The sequence below is a fragment of the Lygodium microphyllum genome, chromosome 22 (assembly GCF_053477565.2).
Source record: "Lygodium microphyllum isolate KBCC chromosome 22, Lygodium_microphyllum_v1.1.10, whole genome shotgun sequence".
Lineage (NCBI taxonomy): Eukaryota > Viridiplantae > Streptophyta > Polypodiopsida > Schizaeales > Lygodiaceae > Lygodium > Lygodium microphyllum.
Window position 1 is genome coordinate 15,001 of NC_141156.1, and position 11,156 is coordinate 26,156.

Consider the following 11,156-nt stretch of genomic DNA (forward strand, 5'->3'; position numbering starts at 1 on the left):
GTGCGCGAGGTTCTCCTCACGTGGATGCTCGCCCACGGTGTCATCAAGGGTACCCGATGGCATTCCAAGTTCGTCCATGGCACGGATCCTATGACTCGAATCTCATGTGCGCGGGGTTTAGTGCTCGCGTGGACACGGGTCCTCGTGGTATGAATGGCATGCTCCCCTCTCCCCCACCGCCTTGTGGCATGCCGTGGGCGCGTGTCCTCCGTGGCACGTATTCTGCGGCTCGATCTTTTCTACGTCGTCGCCTATGTGTGCACGGGGTGCTCTTCACGTGGATGCTTGCCCTTCGTGTTAGAAATGGCACGCGACGGCGGCATTCAATCTTTTGCGCGTCGCCTCCATGTGCGCGGGGTTTAGGGTTCACGTTTAGTCGCGTCCTCCGTGGCATGAGCGGCATGGCATGCCGCCATGCCTCGCTCTTGAGCTCTCTCGTGCCACTTTCCGAGTATACAAGAGCTCTTTGGAATTCCTTTGTGTTTGCGGTGCGGTCACACCAGCGCTAATACACCGGATCCCATGAGAACTCCGCAGTTAAGCGCGCTTGGGCTGGAACAGTACTGGGATGGGTGACCTCCCGGGAAGTCCTGGTGCTGCACCCTTTTGCATGCTTGTTTCGAGACCGTGGCATGGAAATCCCCTCGGATAACGTCTCGACTCTCCAACGCTGACATTGTGGTAGGAAACCCCCTCGCCTTGCCATGACGCGGCGCCTCCTCTCCTCGTCGCGATTGTCTTTGCGTACGTCGTGCCTGGCCCCTCCCTCTGCCTTGCTCTCACGTGATACCCCCTCCTCAAGATGCGAGGTATTTTGGGAGCGGAGGGTGTGCCATGTTGTGGGGGGGTTCGGTGGAGCGGGGTTTTTCCGAGGAGGGAGGGCGTGCCATGTTGCGCGGGCGGGTTGTTGGAGCGGGGATTTCTGAGGAGGGAGGGTGTGCCATGTCGCGGGGGGGTGCCATGTCGTGGGGGGGTTTCTTGAGGAGGTCCGTCGGGGGGTGGAAGGTTCCATGTCGCGGGAGGGGGTCCTGTGCAGTGGGGTGTGTGTGCCGTGTCATTGCGGAGCGGGATTTCTTAGGAGGGAGGGTGTGCCATGTCGTGGGGGGGTGAGGTGACGTGCCGTGGGTCGAGCGGGGTTTTTGGAGGTGGGGTGCGCGGGGGATGCGCCGCGTCGTCGGGGGGTGCGGTGGGGTGGAGGGGTGTGCCGTGTCGTGGGGGGGTGACGCGGGGTGGGGTGGGTCAAGCGAGGTTTTCGGAGGCGTGGCGGGGTCGTGGTGATGGAGCAGGGTTTTTCGAGGTGGGGTGCGGGGGGGATGCGCCGTGTCGAGGGGGGGTGCGGTGGGGTGTGCTGTGACGCGGGGTGGGGTGGTGTGGATGCAGCGGGTTTCTCGAGGTGGGGTGGGGTGGTGTGGATGCAGCGGGTTTTCCGAGGTGGGATGCGCGGGGGCGTCGTGGGGGGGTGACGCGGGGTGGGGTGGGTCGAGCGGGGTTTTCGGAGGCGTGGCGGGGTGGCGTGGAGGGAGCAGGGTTTTTCGAGGTGGGGTGCGGGGGGGGCGTCGTGGGGGGGTGCGGTGGGGTGGGGGGGTGCATCGTGTCGTGGGGGGTGACGCGGGGTGGGGTGGGTCGAGCGGGGTTTTCGGAGGCATGGCGGGGTGCTGTGGAGGGAGCGGGGTTTTCCAAGGTTGGGTTGCGGGGGGGCGTCGTGGGGGGGTGCGCCGTGTCGTGGGGGGGTGACGCGGGGTGGGGTGGGTCGAGCGGGGTTTTCAGAGGCATGGAGGGAGCGGGGTTTTTCGAGGTGGGTGCCGGGGGGGGCGTTGTGGGGGGGTGCGCCGTGTCGTGGCGGGTGACGCGGGGTGGGGTGGGTCGAGCGGGGTTTTCGGAGGCGTGGTGGGGTGCTGTGGAGGGAGCGGGGTTTTTCGAGGTGGGGTGCGGGGGGGCGTCGTGGGGGGGTGACGCGGGGTGGGGTGGGTCGAGCGGGGTTTTCGGAGGCGTGGTGGTGTGGCGTGGAGGGAGCGGGGTTTTTCGAGGTGGGGTGCGGGGCGGTGTCGTGGGGGGGTGCGGTGGGGTGGGGGGGTGCGCCGTGTCGTGGGGGGGTGACGCGGGGTGGGGTGGGTCGAGCCGGGTTTTTAGAGGAGAGGTGGGGTGCTTTGGATGGAGCGCGGTTTTTCGAGGTGGGGTGCGGGGGGGGCGTCGTGGGGGGGTACGGTGGGGTGGGGGGGTGCGCCGTGATGCGGGGTGGGGTGGGTCGAGCGCGGTTTTTAGAGGCGTGGCGGGGTGGTGTGGAGGGAGCGGGGTTTTTAAAGGTGGGGTGCGGGGGGGGCGTCGTGGGGGGGTGCACCGTGTCATGGGGGAGTGACGCGGGGTTGGGGTGGTCAAGCGGGGTTTTTGGAGGAGAGGTGGGGTGCTGTGGAGGGAGCGGGGTTTTTCGAGGTGGGGCGTCGTGGGGGGGTGCGCCGTGTCGTGGGGGGTGACGCGGGGTGGGGGTGGTCGAGCGGGGTTTTTGGAGGAGAGGTGGGGTGCTGTGGAGGGAGCGCGGTTTTTCGAGGTGGGGTGCGGGGGGGCGTTGTGGGGGGGTGCGGTGGGGTGGGGGGGTGCGCCGTGTCGTGGGGGGTGACGCGGGGTGGGGTGGGTCGAGCGGGGTTTTTGGAGGAGAGGTGGGGTGCTGTGGATGGAGCGCCGTTTTTCGAGGTGGGGTGGGGGGGGGGGTCGTGGGGGGGTGCGCCGTGACGCGGGGTGGGCTGGGTCGAGCGCGGTTTTTGGAGGCGTGGCGGGGTGGTGTGGAGGGAGCGGGGTTTTTTGAGGTGGGGTGCGGGGGGGGCGTCGTGGGGGGGTTCGCCGTGTCGTGGCGGGTGACGCGGGGTGGGGTGGGTCGAGCGGGGTTTTCGGAGGCGTGGCGGGGTGCTGTGGAGGGAGCGGGGTTTTTCGAGGTGGGGTGCGGGGGGGCGTCGTGGGGGGCTGCGCCCTGTCGTGGGGGGGTGACGCGGGGTGGGGTGGGTCGAGCGGGGTTTTCGGAGGCGTGGCGAGGTGCTGTGGAGGGAGCGGGGTTTTTCGAGGTGGGGTGCGGGGGGGGCGTCGTGGGGGGGTGCGGTGGGGTGGGGGGGTGCGCCGTGTCGTGGGGGGGTGACGCGGGGTGGGGTGGGTCGAGCGGGGTTTTCGGAGGCATGGTGGTGTGGCGTGGAGGGAGCGGGGTTTTTTGAGGTGGGGTGCGGGGGGGCGTCGTGGGGGGGGTGACGCGGGGTGGGGTGGGTCGAGCGGGGTTTTCGGAGGCGTGGAGGGAGCGGGGTTTTTCGAGGTGGGGTGCGGGGGGGCGTCGTGGGGGGGTGCGGTGGGGTGGGGGGGTGCGCCGTCTCATGGGGGAGTGACGCGGGGTTGGGGTGGTCAAGCGGGGTTTTTGGAGGAGAGGTGGGGTGCTGTGGAGGGAGCGGGGTTTTTGGAGGTGGGGTGCGGGGGGGCGTCGTGGGGGGTGCGCCGTGTCGTGGGGGGTGACGCGGGGTGGGGGTGGTCGAGTGGGGTTTTTGGAGGAGAGGTGGGGTGCTGTGGAGGGAGCGCGGTTTTTCGAGGTGGGGTGCGGGGGGGGTGCGGTGGGGTGGGGGGGTGCGCCGTGTCGTGGGGGGGAGACGCGGGGTGGCGTGGGTCGAGCAGGGTTTTCGGAGGCGTGGTGGTGTGGCGTGGAGGGAGCGGGGTTTTTTGAGGTGGGGTGGGGGGGCGTCGTGGGGGGGTGCGGTGGGGTGGGGGGGTGCACCGTGTCATGGGGGGGTGACGCGGGGTGGGGTGGGTCGAGCGGGGTTTTTCGAGGTGGGGTGTGGGGGGGGGGGATATGCACCGCGTCGTGGGGGGTGCGGTGGGGTGGGGGGGTGTGCCGTGTCGTGGGGGGGCTGACGCGAGGTGGGGTGGGTCGAGCGGGGTTTTCGGAGGCGTGTTGGGGTGGTGTGGAGGGAGCGGGGTTTTCCGAGGTGGGGTGCGGGGGGGCGTCGTGGGGGGGTGCGGTGGGGTGGGGGGGTGCGCCGTGTCCTGGGGGAATGACGCGGGGTTGGGTGGGTCGAGTGGGGTTTTTCGAGGTGGGGTGCGGGGGGGGATATGCGCCGCGTCGTGGGGGGGTGCGGTGGGGTGTGGGGTGGTGTGGAGGGAGCGGGGTTTTTCGAGGTGGAGTGCGGGGGACATCGTGGGGGGGTGCGGTGGGGTGGAGGGGGTGTGCGGTGGGGTGGAGCGGGGTTTTTCGAGGTGGGGTGGGGGGGGGAGGCGCTGCATCGTAGGGGGGTGCGGTGGGGTGGGGTGGGGGGGTGTGCCGTGTCCTGGGGGGTGACGCGGGGTGTCGCGATGCCCCCTCCCCCCCACCATGCCCCGACATGACGCGACGCGCCCCCTCCCCAACATAACATGACAACCCCCCTCCCCCCCCCCCATGACATCCCCCCATCCCCCATGACACGACACGACGCGATGCGCCCCCCCCATGACGTCCCCCCCTCAAAAATTCACCTCCCCCCTCAACACACACCACCCCACCCCTCCCCCCCCCTCAAAAATTCGGCCCCCCCATCACATCCCCCCCACCCCCCATGACACGATGCGACGCGACGCGCCCCCCCATGACACCACGCGACGCGACGCGCCCCCCCCCTTCCCCCCTCAACACACACCACACCATGTCGCGACGTGCCGCGCCCCCCCCCCCCCATGACATCCCCATACGATGCGATGCGCCCCCCCCTCCCCGCCCCCCCATGACACGACACGATGCGACGTGCCACCCTCCCCTTAACACACACACCCACCCAACGCAATGCTCCCCCCCCCAACGCACACCACACCATGTCGCGACGCACCCCCTCCCCCCCCCCCCCCCGTGCCCCATGGCCTGACACGACGCGACTTGCTCCCCTCCCCTTAACACACCCACCCACCCTCCATGACGCCCCCTCAATAATTCGCCCCTGCCCTTCAACACACACCACACTACACCACCCCTCCCCCCTCCAAAATTCACCCCCCCCCATCTCAACACATGCCTCCCCCCCCCCCCCCCCTCAAAAATTCGCCCCCCCTTCAAAATGCGGCTTTGTCCACGGTGTGGTGTGGTGTGTATTGGGGGGGGCGCCGCACGTCGCGACATGATGTGGTGTGTGTTGAGAAGGGAAGGGGGAGGGGGGGGCACGTCGCGTCGTGTCGTGTCATAGGGGGTGGGGGGGATGTCATGGGGGGGCGCGTCATGTCGTGTCGTGTCATGGATGGGGAGGTGGGGTGGGAATGTCATGGGGGGGGGGGGGGCCGGCACATCGTGACATGGTGTGGTGTGTGTGGAGGGTGAAGGGGGAGAGGGGGGCATGTCGTGTCGTGTCATGTCATTGGAGGGTGGGGGGATGTCATGGGGGACGCGTCACGTCGTGTTGTATTATGGGTGGGGGGGGATGTCATGGTGAGGGGGGCCAAATTTTGGGGGGGGGGGGAGAAGGGGGGAGGGTGGGGGGGCCGAATTTTGAAGGGGGGTGAATTTTTTAGGGGGGGGAAGGGGTGGGGTGGGGTGGTGTGTGATCGAGGGGGGCGAATTTTGGAGGGGGCGGGAGGGGTGGTGTGGTGTGGTGTGTGTTGAGGGGGGGGGGCGAATTTTTGAGGGGGGGTGGAGGGGTGGTGTGGTGCGTGTTGAGGGGGGGGAAGGGGTGGGTGTGTGTGTTAAGGGGAGGGGAGCACGTCGGGTCGTGTCATGTCATGGGGCGGGGGGGGGGGGAGGGGGGCATCGCGACATGGTGTGGTGTGTGTTGGGGGGGGGCATCGTGGTGGGTGGGTGTGTGTGTTAAGGGGAGGGGGGTGGGGTGGGGTGGTGTGTGATGGGGGGGAGGGGCAAATTTTGGAGAGGGGGGGGAGGGGTGGTGTGGTGTGGTGTGTGTTGAGGGGGGGGGGGGGCAAATTTTTTTGGGGGGGGGGAGGGGTGGTGTGTGTTGGGGGGGGGGGGGTGGGGGGGTGGGGTGGTGTGTACTGGGGGGGGGGGCGAATTTTTTTGGGGGGGGGGGGAGGGGTGGGGTGGTGTGTGTTGAGGGGGGGGGCAAATTTTTGGGGGAGGAGTGTGTATTAAGGGGGGGGGGGCGAATTTTTGAGGGGGGGGGAGGGGTGGGGTGGTGTGTGTTGTGGGGGGGGGGGGGGGTGGGCGAATTTTTGGGGGGGGGGAGGGTGGTGTGGTGTGTTGAGGGGGGGGGAGGTGGGGGGCGGTGGAATTTCCAAGGGGGGGGGGGGAGGGGTGGTGTGGTGTGGTGTGGTGTGGTGTGGTGTGGTGTGGTGTGGTGTGTGTTGGGGGGGGGGGAAGGGTGGGGAGGTGTGTATTGAGGGGGGGGCGAATTTTTGGGGGGGGCAAATTTTGGAGGGGGGGGGGAGGGGTGGTGTGGTGTGGTGTGTGTTGAGGGGGGGGGGGCGAATTTTTTTGGGGGGGGGGGGGGGGGGGGTGGGGTGGTGTGTGTTGGGGGGGGTGGGGTGGTGTGTGTTGGGGGGGGGAGGTGGGGTGGTGTGTGTTGAGGGGGGGGCGAAATTTGGAGGGGGGAAGGGGAGGGGTGGTGTGGTGTGGTGTGGTGTGTGTTGAGGGGGGGGGGGATTTTTGAGGGGGGGGGAGGGGTGGTGTGGTGTGGTGTGGTGTGGTGTGGTGTGGTGTGGTGTGGTGTGTGTTGAGGGAGGGGGGGGGGGGCGAATTTTTTGGGGGGGGGGGAGGGGTGGGGTGGTGTGTGTTGAGGGGAAGGCGAAATTTGGAGGGGGGGAAGGGGAGGGGTGGTGTGGTCTGGTTTGGTGTGGTGTGTGTTGAGGGGGGGGTGGGGTGGTGTGTGTTGAGTGGGGGGGGAGGGGGGGGGGGGTGGAACTTTTGGGGGGGGGGGGTGGTGTGCGGTGGTGTGTGTTGAAGGGGGCGGGGGGGTGAGGGGTGGTGTGGTGTGGTGTGGTGTGGTGTGTGTTGAGCGGGGGGGGGGGGGGCGAATTTTTTTTGGGGGGGGGGGGGAGGGGTGGGGTGGTGTGTGTTGAGGGGAAGGCGAAATTTGGAGGGGGGCAAAGGGGAGGGGTGGTGTGGTGTGGTGTGGTGTGGTGTGTGTTGAGGGGGGGGAGGGGTGGTGTGGTGTGTGTTGAGGGGGGGGGTGGGGTGGTGTGTGTTGAGTGGGGGGGGGGGGAGGGATGGTGTGGGGTGGTGTGTGTTGAGGGGGGGGGGGGGGGGCGAATTTTGGAGGGGGGGGGAGGGGTGATGAGGTGTGGTGTGTGTTGAGGGGGGGGCCGAATTTTTTTGGGGGGGGGGGGTGGTGTGTGTCCAGGGGGGGGGGCGAATTTTTTGGGGGCGGGGGGGGGGAGGGGTGGTGTGGTGTGGTGTGTGTTGAGGGGGGGGCCGAATTTTTTTGGGGGGGGGGGGGGTGGTGTGTGTTGGCCGGGGGGGGGGGGGCGAATTTTTTGGGGGCGGGGGGGGGGAGGGGTGTGGTGGTGTGTGTTGAGGGGGGGCGAAATTTGGAGGGGGGGAAGGGGAGGGGTGGTGTGGTTTGGTGTGGTGTGGTGTGTGTTGAGGGGGGGGGAGGGGTGGTGTGGTGTGTGTTGAGGGGGGGGGGGCTTTTTGAGAGGGGGGGGGAGGGGTGGTGTTTTGTGTGTTGAGGGGGGGGGGGGGGGTGGAATTTTTGAGGGGGGGAGGGGTGGTGTGGTGTGTGTTGAGGGGGGGGGGGGGGGGGTGGGGTGGTGTGTGTTGAGGGGGGGGGCCAATTTTTGGGGGGGAGGAGGGGGGGAAAAATTTGGAGGGGGGGGGGGGGGAGGGGTGGTGTTTTGTGTGTTGAGGGGGGGGGGGAATTTTTGAGGGGGGGGGAGGGGTGGTGTGGTGTGTGTTGGGGGGGGGGGGGTGGGGTGGTGTGTGTTGAGGGGGGCCGGGGCATTTTTGGGGGGGGGAGGGGAGGGGTGGTGTGGTGTTGTGTGGTGTGGTGTGTGTTGAGGGGGGGGGGGCGAAATTTTGGGGGGGGAAGGGGCAAAATTTGGAGGGGGGGGGGGAGGGGTGGGGTGGTGTGTGTTGAGGGGGGGGCGAAATTTGGAGGGGGGAAGGGGAGGGGTGGTGTGGTGTGTGTTGGGGGGGGGGGGGGGGGGAATGGTGGGGAGGTGTGTATTCAGGGGGGGGGGGGGGGGGGAGGGATGGTGTGGTGTGGTGTGTGTTGAGGGGGGTGGCCGAATTTTTTGGGGGGGGGGCGGTGGGGTGGTGTATGTTAGGGGGGGGGGCGAAGTTTTTGGGGGCGGGGGGGGGGGGGAGGGGTGGGGTGGTGTGTGTTGAGGGGGTGGCGAAATTTGGAGGGGGGGAAGGGGAGGTGTGGTGTGGTGTGGTGTGGTGTGTGTTGAGGGGGGGGGGGAAATTTTTTAGGGGGGGGGGGAGGGGTGGTGCTTGTTGAGGTGGGGGGGGGGGCGAATTTTGGAGGGGGGGGGAGGGGTGGTGTGGTGTGGTGTGTGTTCAGGGGGGGGGCCAATTTTTGGGGGGGGAAGGGGCGAATTTTGGAGGGGGGGGGCGAATTTTTGGGGGGGGGGGAGGGGTGGGGTGGAGTGTGTTGAGGGGAAGACCAAATTTGAAGGGGGGGAAGGGGAGGGGTGGTGTGGTGTGGTGTGGTGTGTGTTGAGGGGGGGGGGGGGGAGGGGTGGTGTGGGGTGGTGTGTGTTGGGGGGGGGAGGGCGAATTTTGGAGGGGGGGAGGGGTGGTGTGGTGTGGTGTGTGTTGAGGGGGGGGGCCAATTTTTTTTGGGGGGGGGGGGCAAAATTTGGAGGGGGGGGGGGAGGGGTGGTGTGGTGTGGTGTGTGTTGAGGGGGGGGGGGGGGGGGGGGATTTTTGAGGGGGGGGAGGGGTGGTGTTTTGTGTGTTGGGGGGGGGGGGGGATTTTTAAGGGGGGGGGAGGGGTGGTGTGGTGTGTGTTGAGGGGGGGGGGGGGGGGGTGGGACGGTGTGTGTTGAGGGGGGGGGGGAGGGGTGGTGTGTGTTGAGAGGGGGGGGGGGGCGAATTTTCGAGGGGGGGGAGGGGTGGTGTGGTGTGGTGTGTGTTGAGGGGGGGGGCCAATTTTTTGGGGGGGGGGGGGGGGACAAAATTTGGAGGGGGGGGGGAGGGTTGGTGTGGTGTGGTGTGTGTTGAGGGGGGGGGAGGGGTGGTGTGGTGTGCGTTGGGGGGGGGGTGGGGTGGTGTGTGTTGAGGGGGGGGGGGGGAATTTTTTTGGGGGGGGGGGGGGGGGGGGGAATTTTTTGGGGGGGAAGGGGCAAAATTTGGAGAGGGGGGCGAAATTTGGAGGGGGGGAAGGGGAGGGGTGGTGTGGTGTGGTGTGTGTTGAGGGGGGGGGGGGTGGTGTGTGTTGAGAGGGGGGGGGGGAAAGGGGTGGTGTGTGTTGAGGGGGGGCGGGCGAATTTTGGAGGGGGGGGAGGGGTGGTGTGGTGTGGTGTGTGTTGAGGGGGGGGGCCAATTTTTTGGGGGGGGCGAATTTTTGAGGGGGGGGCGAATTTTGGAGGGGGGGGGGAGGGGTGGTATGGTGTGGTGTGTGTTGGGGGGAGGCATCGCGGTGGGTGGGTGGGTGTGTGTGTTAAGGGGAGGGGGGCACGTCGCGTCGTGTCTTGTCACCCCCCCCCATGACATCCCCACCCCACCCCCCACCCATGACACGACACGACGCGACGCGTCCCCCCCCTCCGCGCCCCCCCATGACATGACACGACGCGACGTGCCACCCTCCCCTTAACACACACACCCACCCACCGCAATGCCCCCCCCCCCCCCCCAACACACACCACACCATGTCGCGACGCCCCCCTCCCCCCCCCCCCCCCCCCCCCGCGCCCCATGACATGACAAGATGCGACGTGCTCCCCTTCCCTTAACACACCCACCCACCCACCATGACGCCCCCTCAAAAATTCTGCCCCCCCCCCCCCCCCCCCCCCCCCAACACACACCACACCACACCACCCCTACCCCCCCTCCAAAATTCGCCCCCCCCTCTCAACACACACTACACCACCCCTCCCCCCCCCCCCACCCCCCCCTCAAGAATTCGGCCCCTCTCAACACACACCACCCCCCCCCTCCTCCCCCCTCAACACGCCCCCCGTCAAAAATTCGGCCCCCCCCTCCCCCCCCCCTTCCCCCCCCTTCAAAATTCGGTGCCCCCCCCCCCTCCAAAATTCGGCCCCCCTCCCCCCCTCAACACGCCATGTCGCGAGGCGCCCTTCCCCCCCCCCCCCCCAAGGAAAATTTCGGGCTTTGTAGGTATGCCTTGCCGTTGGAGCCGAAAACACCTATGAGGGAGTACTCCTTGTAGCTCCCTCACCCACGGTTTGGGCGTCGTGTTGATGCGCGTTGATAGCTCCACCCACCCTCCGTGACATGGTCCCTTGCTGAGCCCGTGCAAGCTTGTAAATGCTTTCTAGCTATGAATATGATGTAAAGCCCCCAAGATGGGCCCTTTGGTAAACCTCGCGTCGTGTTCCATTCCGTGTCGCGTTCCGTGACGTGTTCCGTGACGTGTTGAGGTGCCCCGTGACGCGTTCCGGGGTCAAAATGCAAAGTTTCCAGAAAGGGTCTAGTGCCGCCCCGGGGCCTAGACGGGGTCCCGAAAGGGTCCCGGAAGGGTCTATGAGGGTTGGACCATCACACTTGGTATCAGAGCCGCCCTCACGGGTGGCGTGTGCAAACCATCGTGTTGGGGAGCCTGGGCTGAGGCGTAATGGAAAAACTTCGAAGGGTACCTTACAAGCACAAAAGATCGAGGTGGTGGAGAATTTTTACAAAAAAAAAAGAAGGCTTATTGAAGATTTCTTTGAGTTGGGAGAGGAGATAAGGGGGTTGAAGAAGAAGATGGAGGCAGGGGGTGAGAAGGCAAAAAGTGAGTTGAGGAAGAAGGTGGGGAAGATGGAAGAGGATCAAGAGGAGCTGAAAGAGGACTTGACGGATCTGAACGAAGATATCGAAAAATGGATTGCAAAGAGAACAAAGGTAGAAGAGTGGGATGCGCTGGAGGTGGAGAGTGAACTAAGGAGAAATTTTTCTTTGGATTATGGAATGTCTATTGCTTATGGTGGAATGCCAGGGGAAAGAAGAGAAAGGGTGGTGAGGAGGAGTGAGGTGAAGGAAAGTGGGAGTGAGAAGGAGGTGGAGAAGAAGAAAAGAAATGGTGCTGAGATGAAGAAATCTATGCAAG

At 66.8% G+C, this 11,156-nt stretch overlaps 1 non-coding gene across 1 annotated transcript; it reads left to right on the forward strand.

Annotated features, from left to right (window-relative positions):
* Positions 1-486: 486 nt before the first annotated feature.
* On the forward strand, positions 487-605 carry LOC148016799 (5S ribosomal RNA). The gene has a single exon (XR_015688002.1). It is a non-coding gene; the product is annotated as a 5S ribosomal RNA (ribosomal RNA).
* Positions 606-11,156: the final 10,551 nt, after the last annotated feature.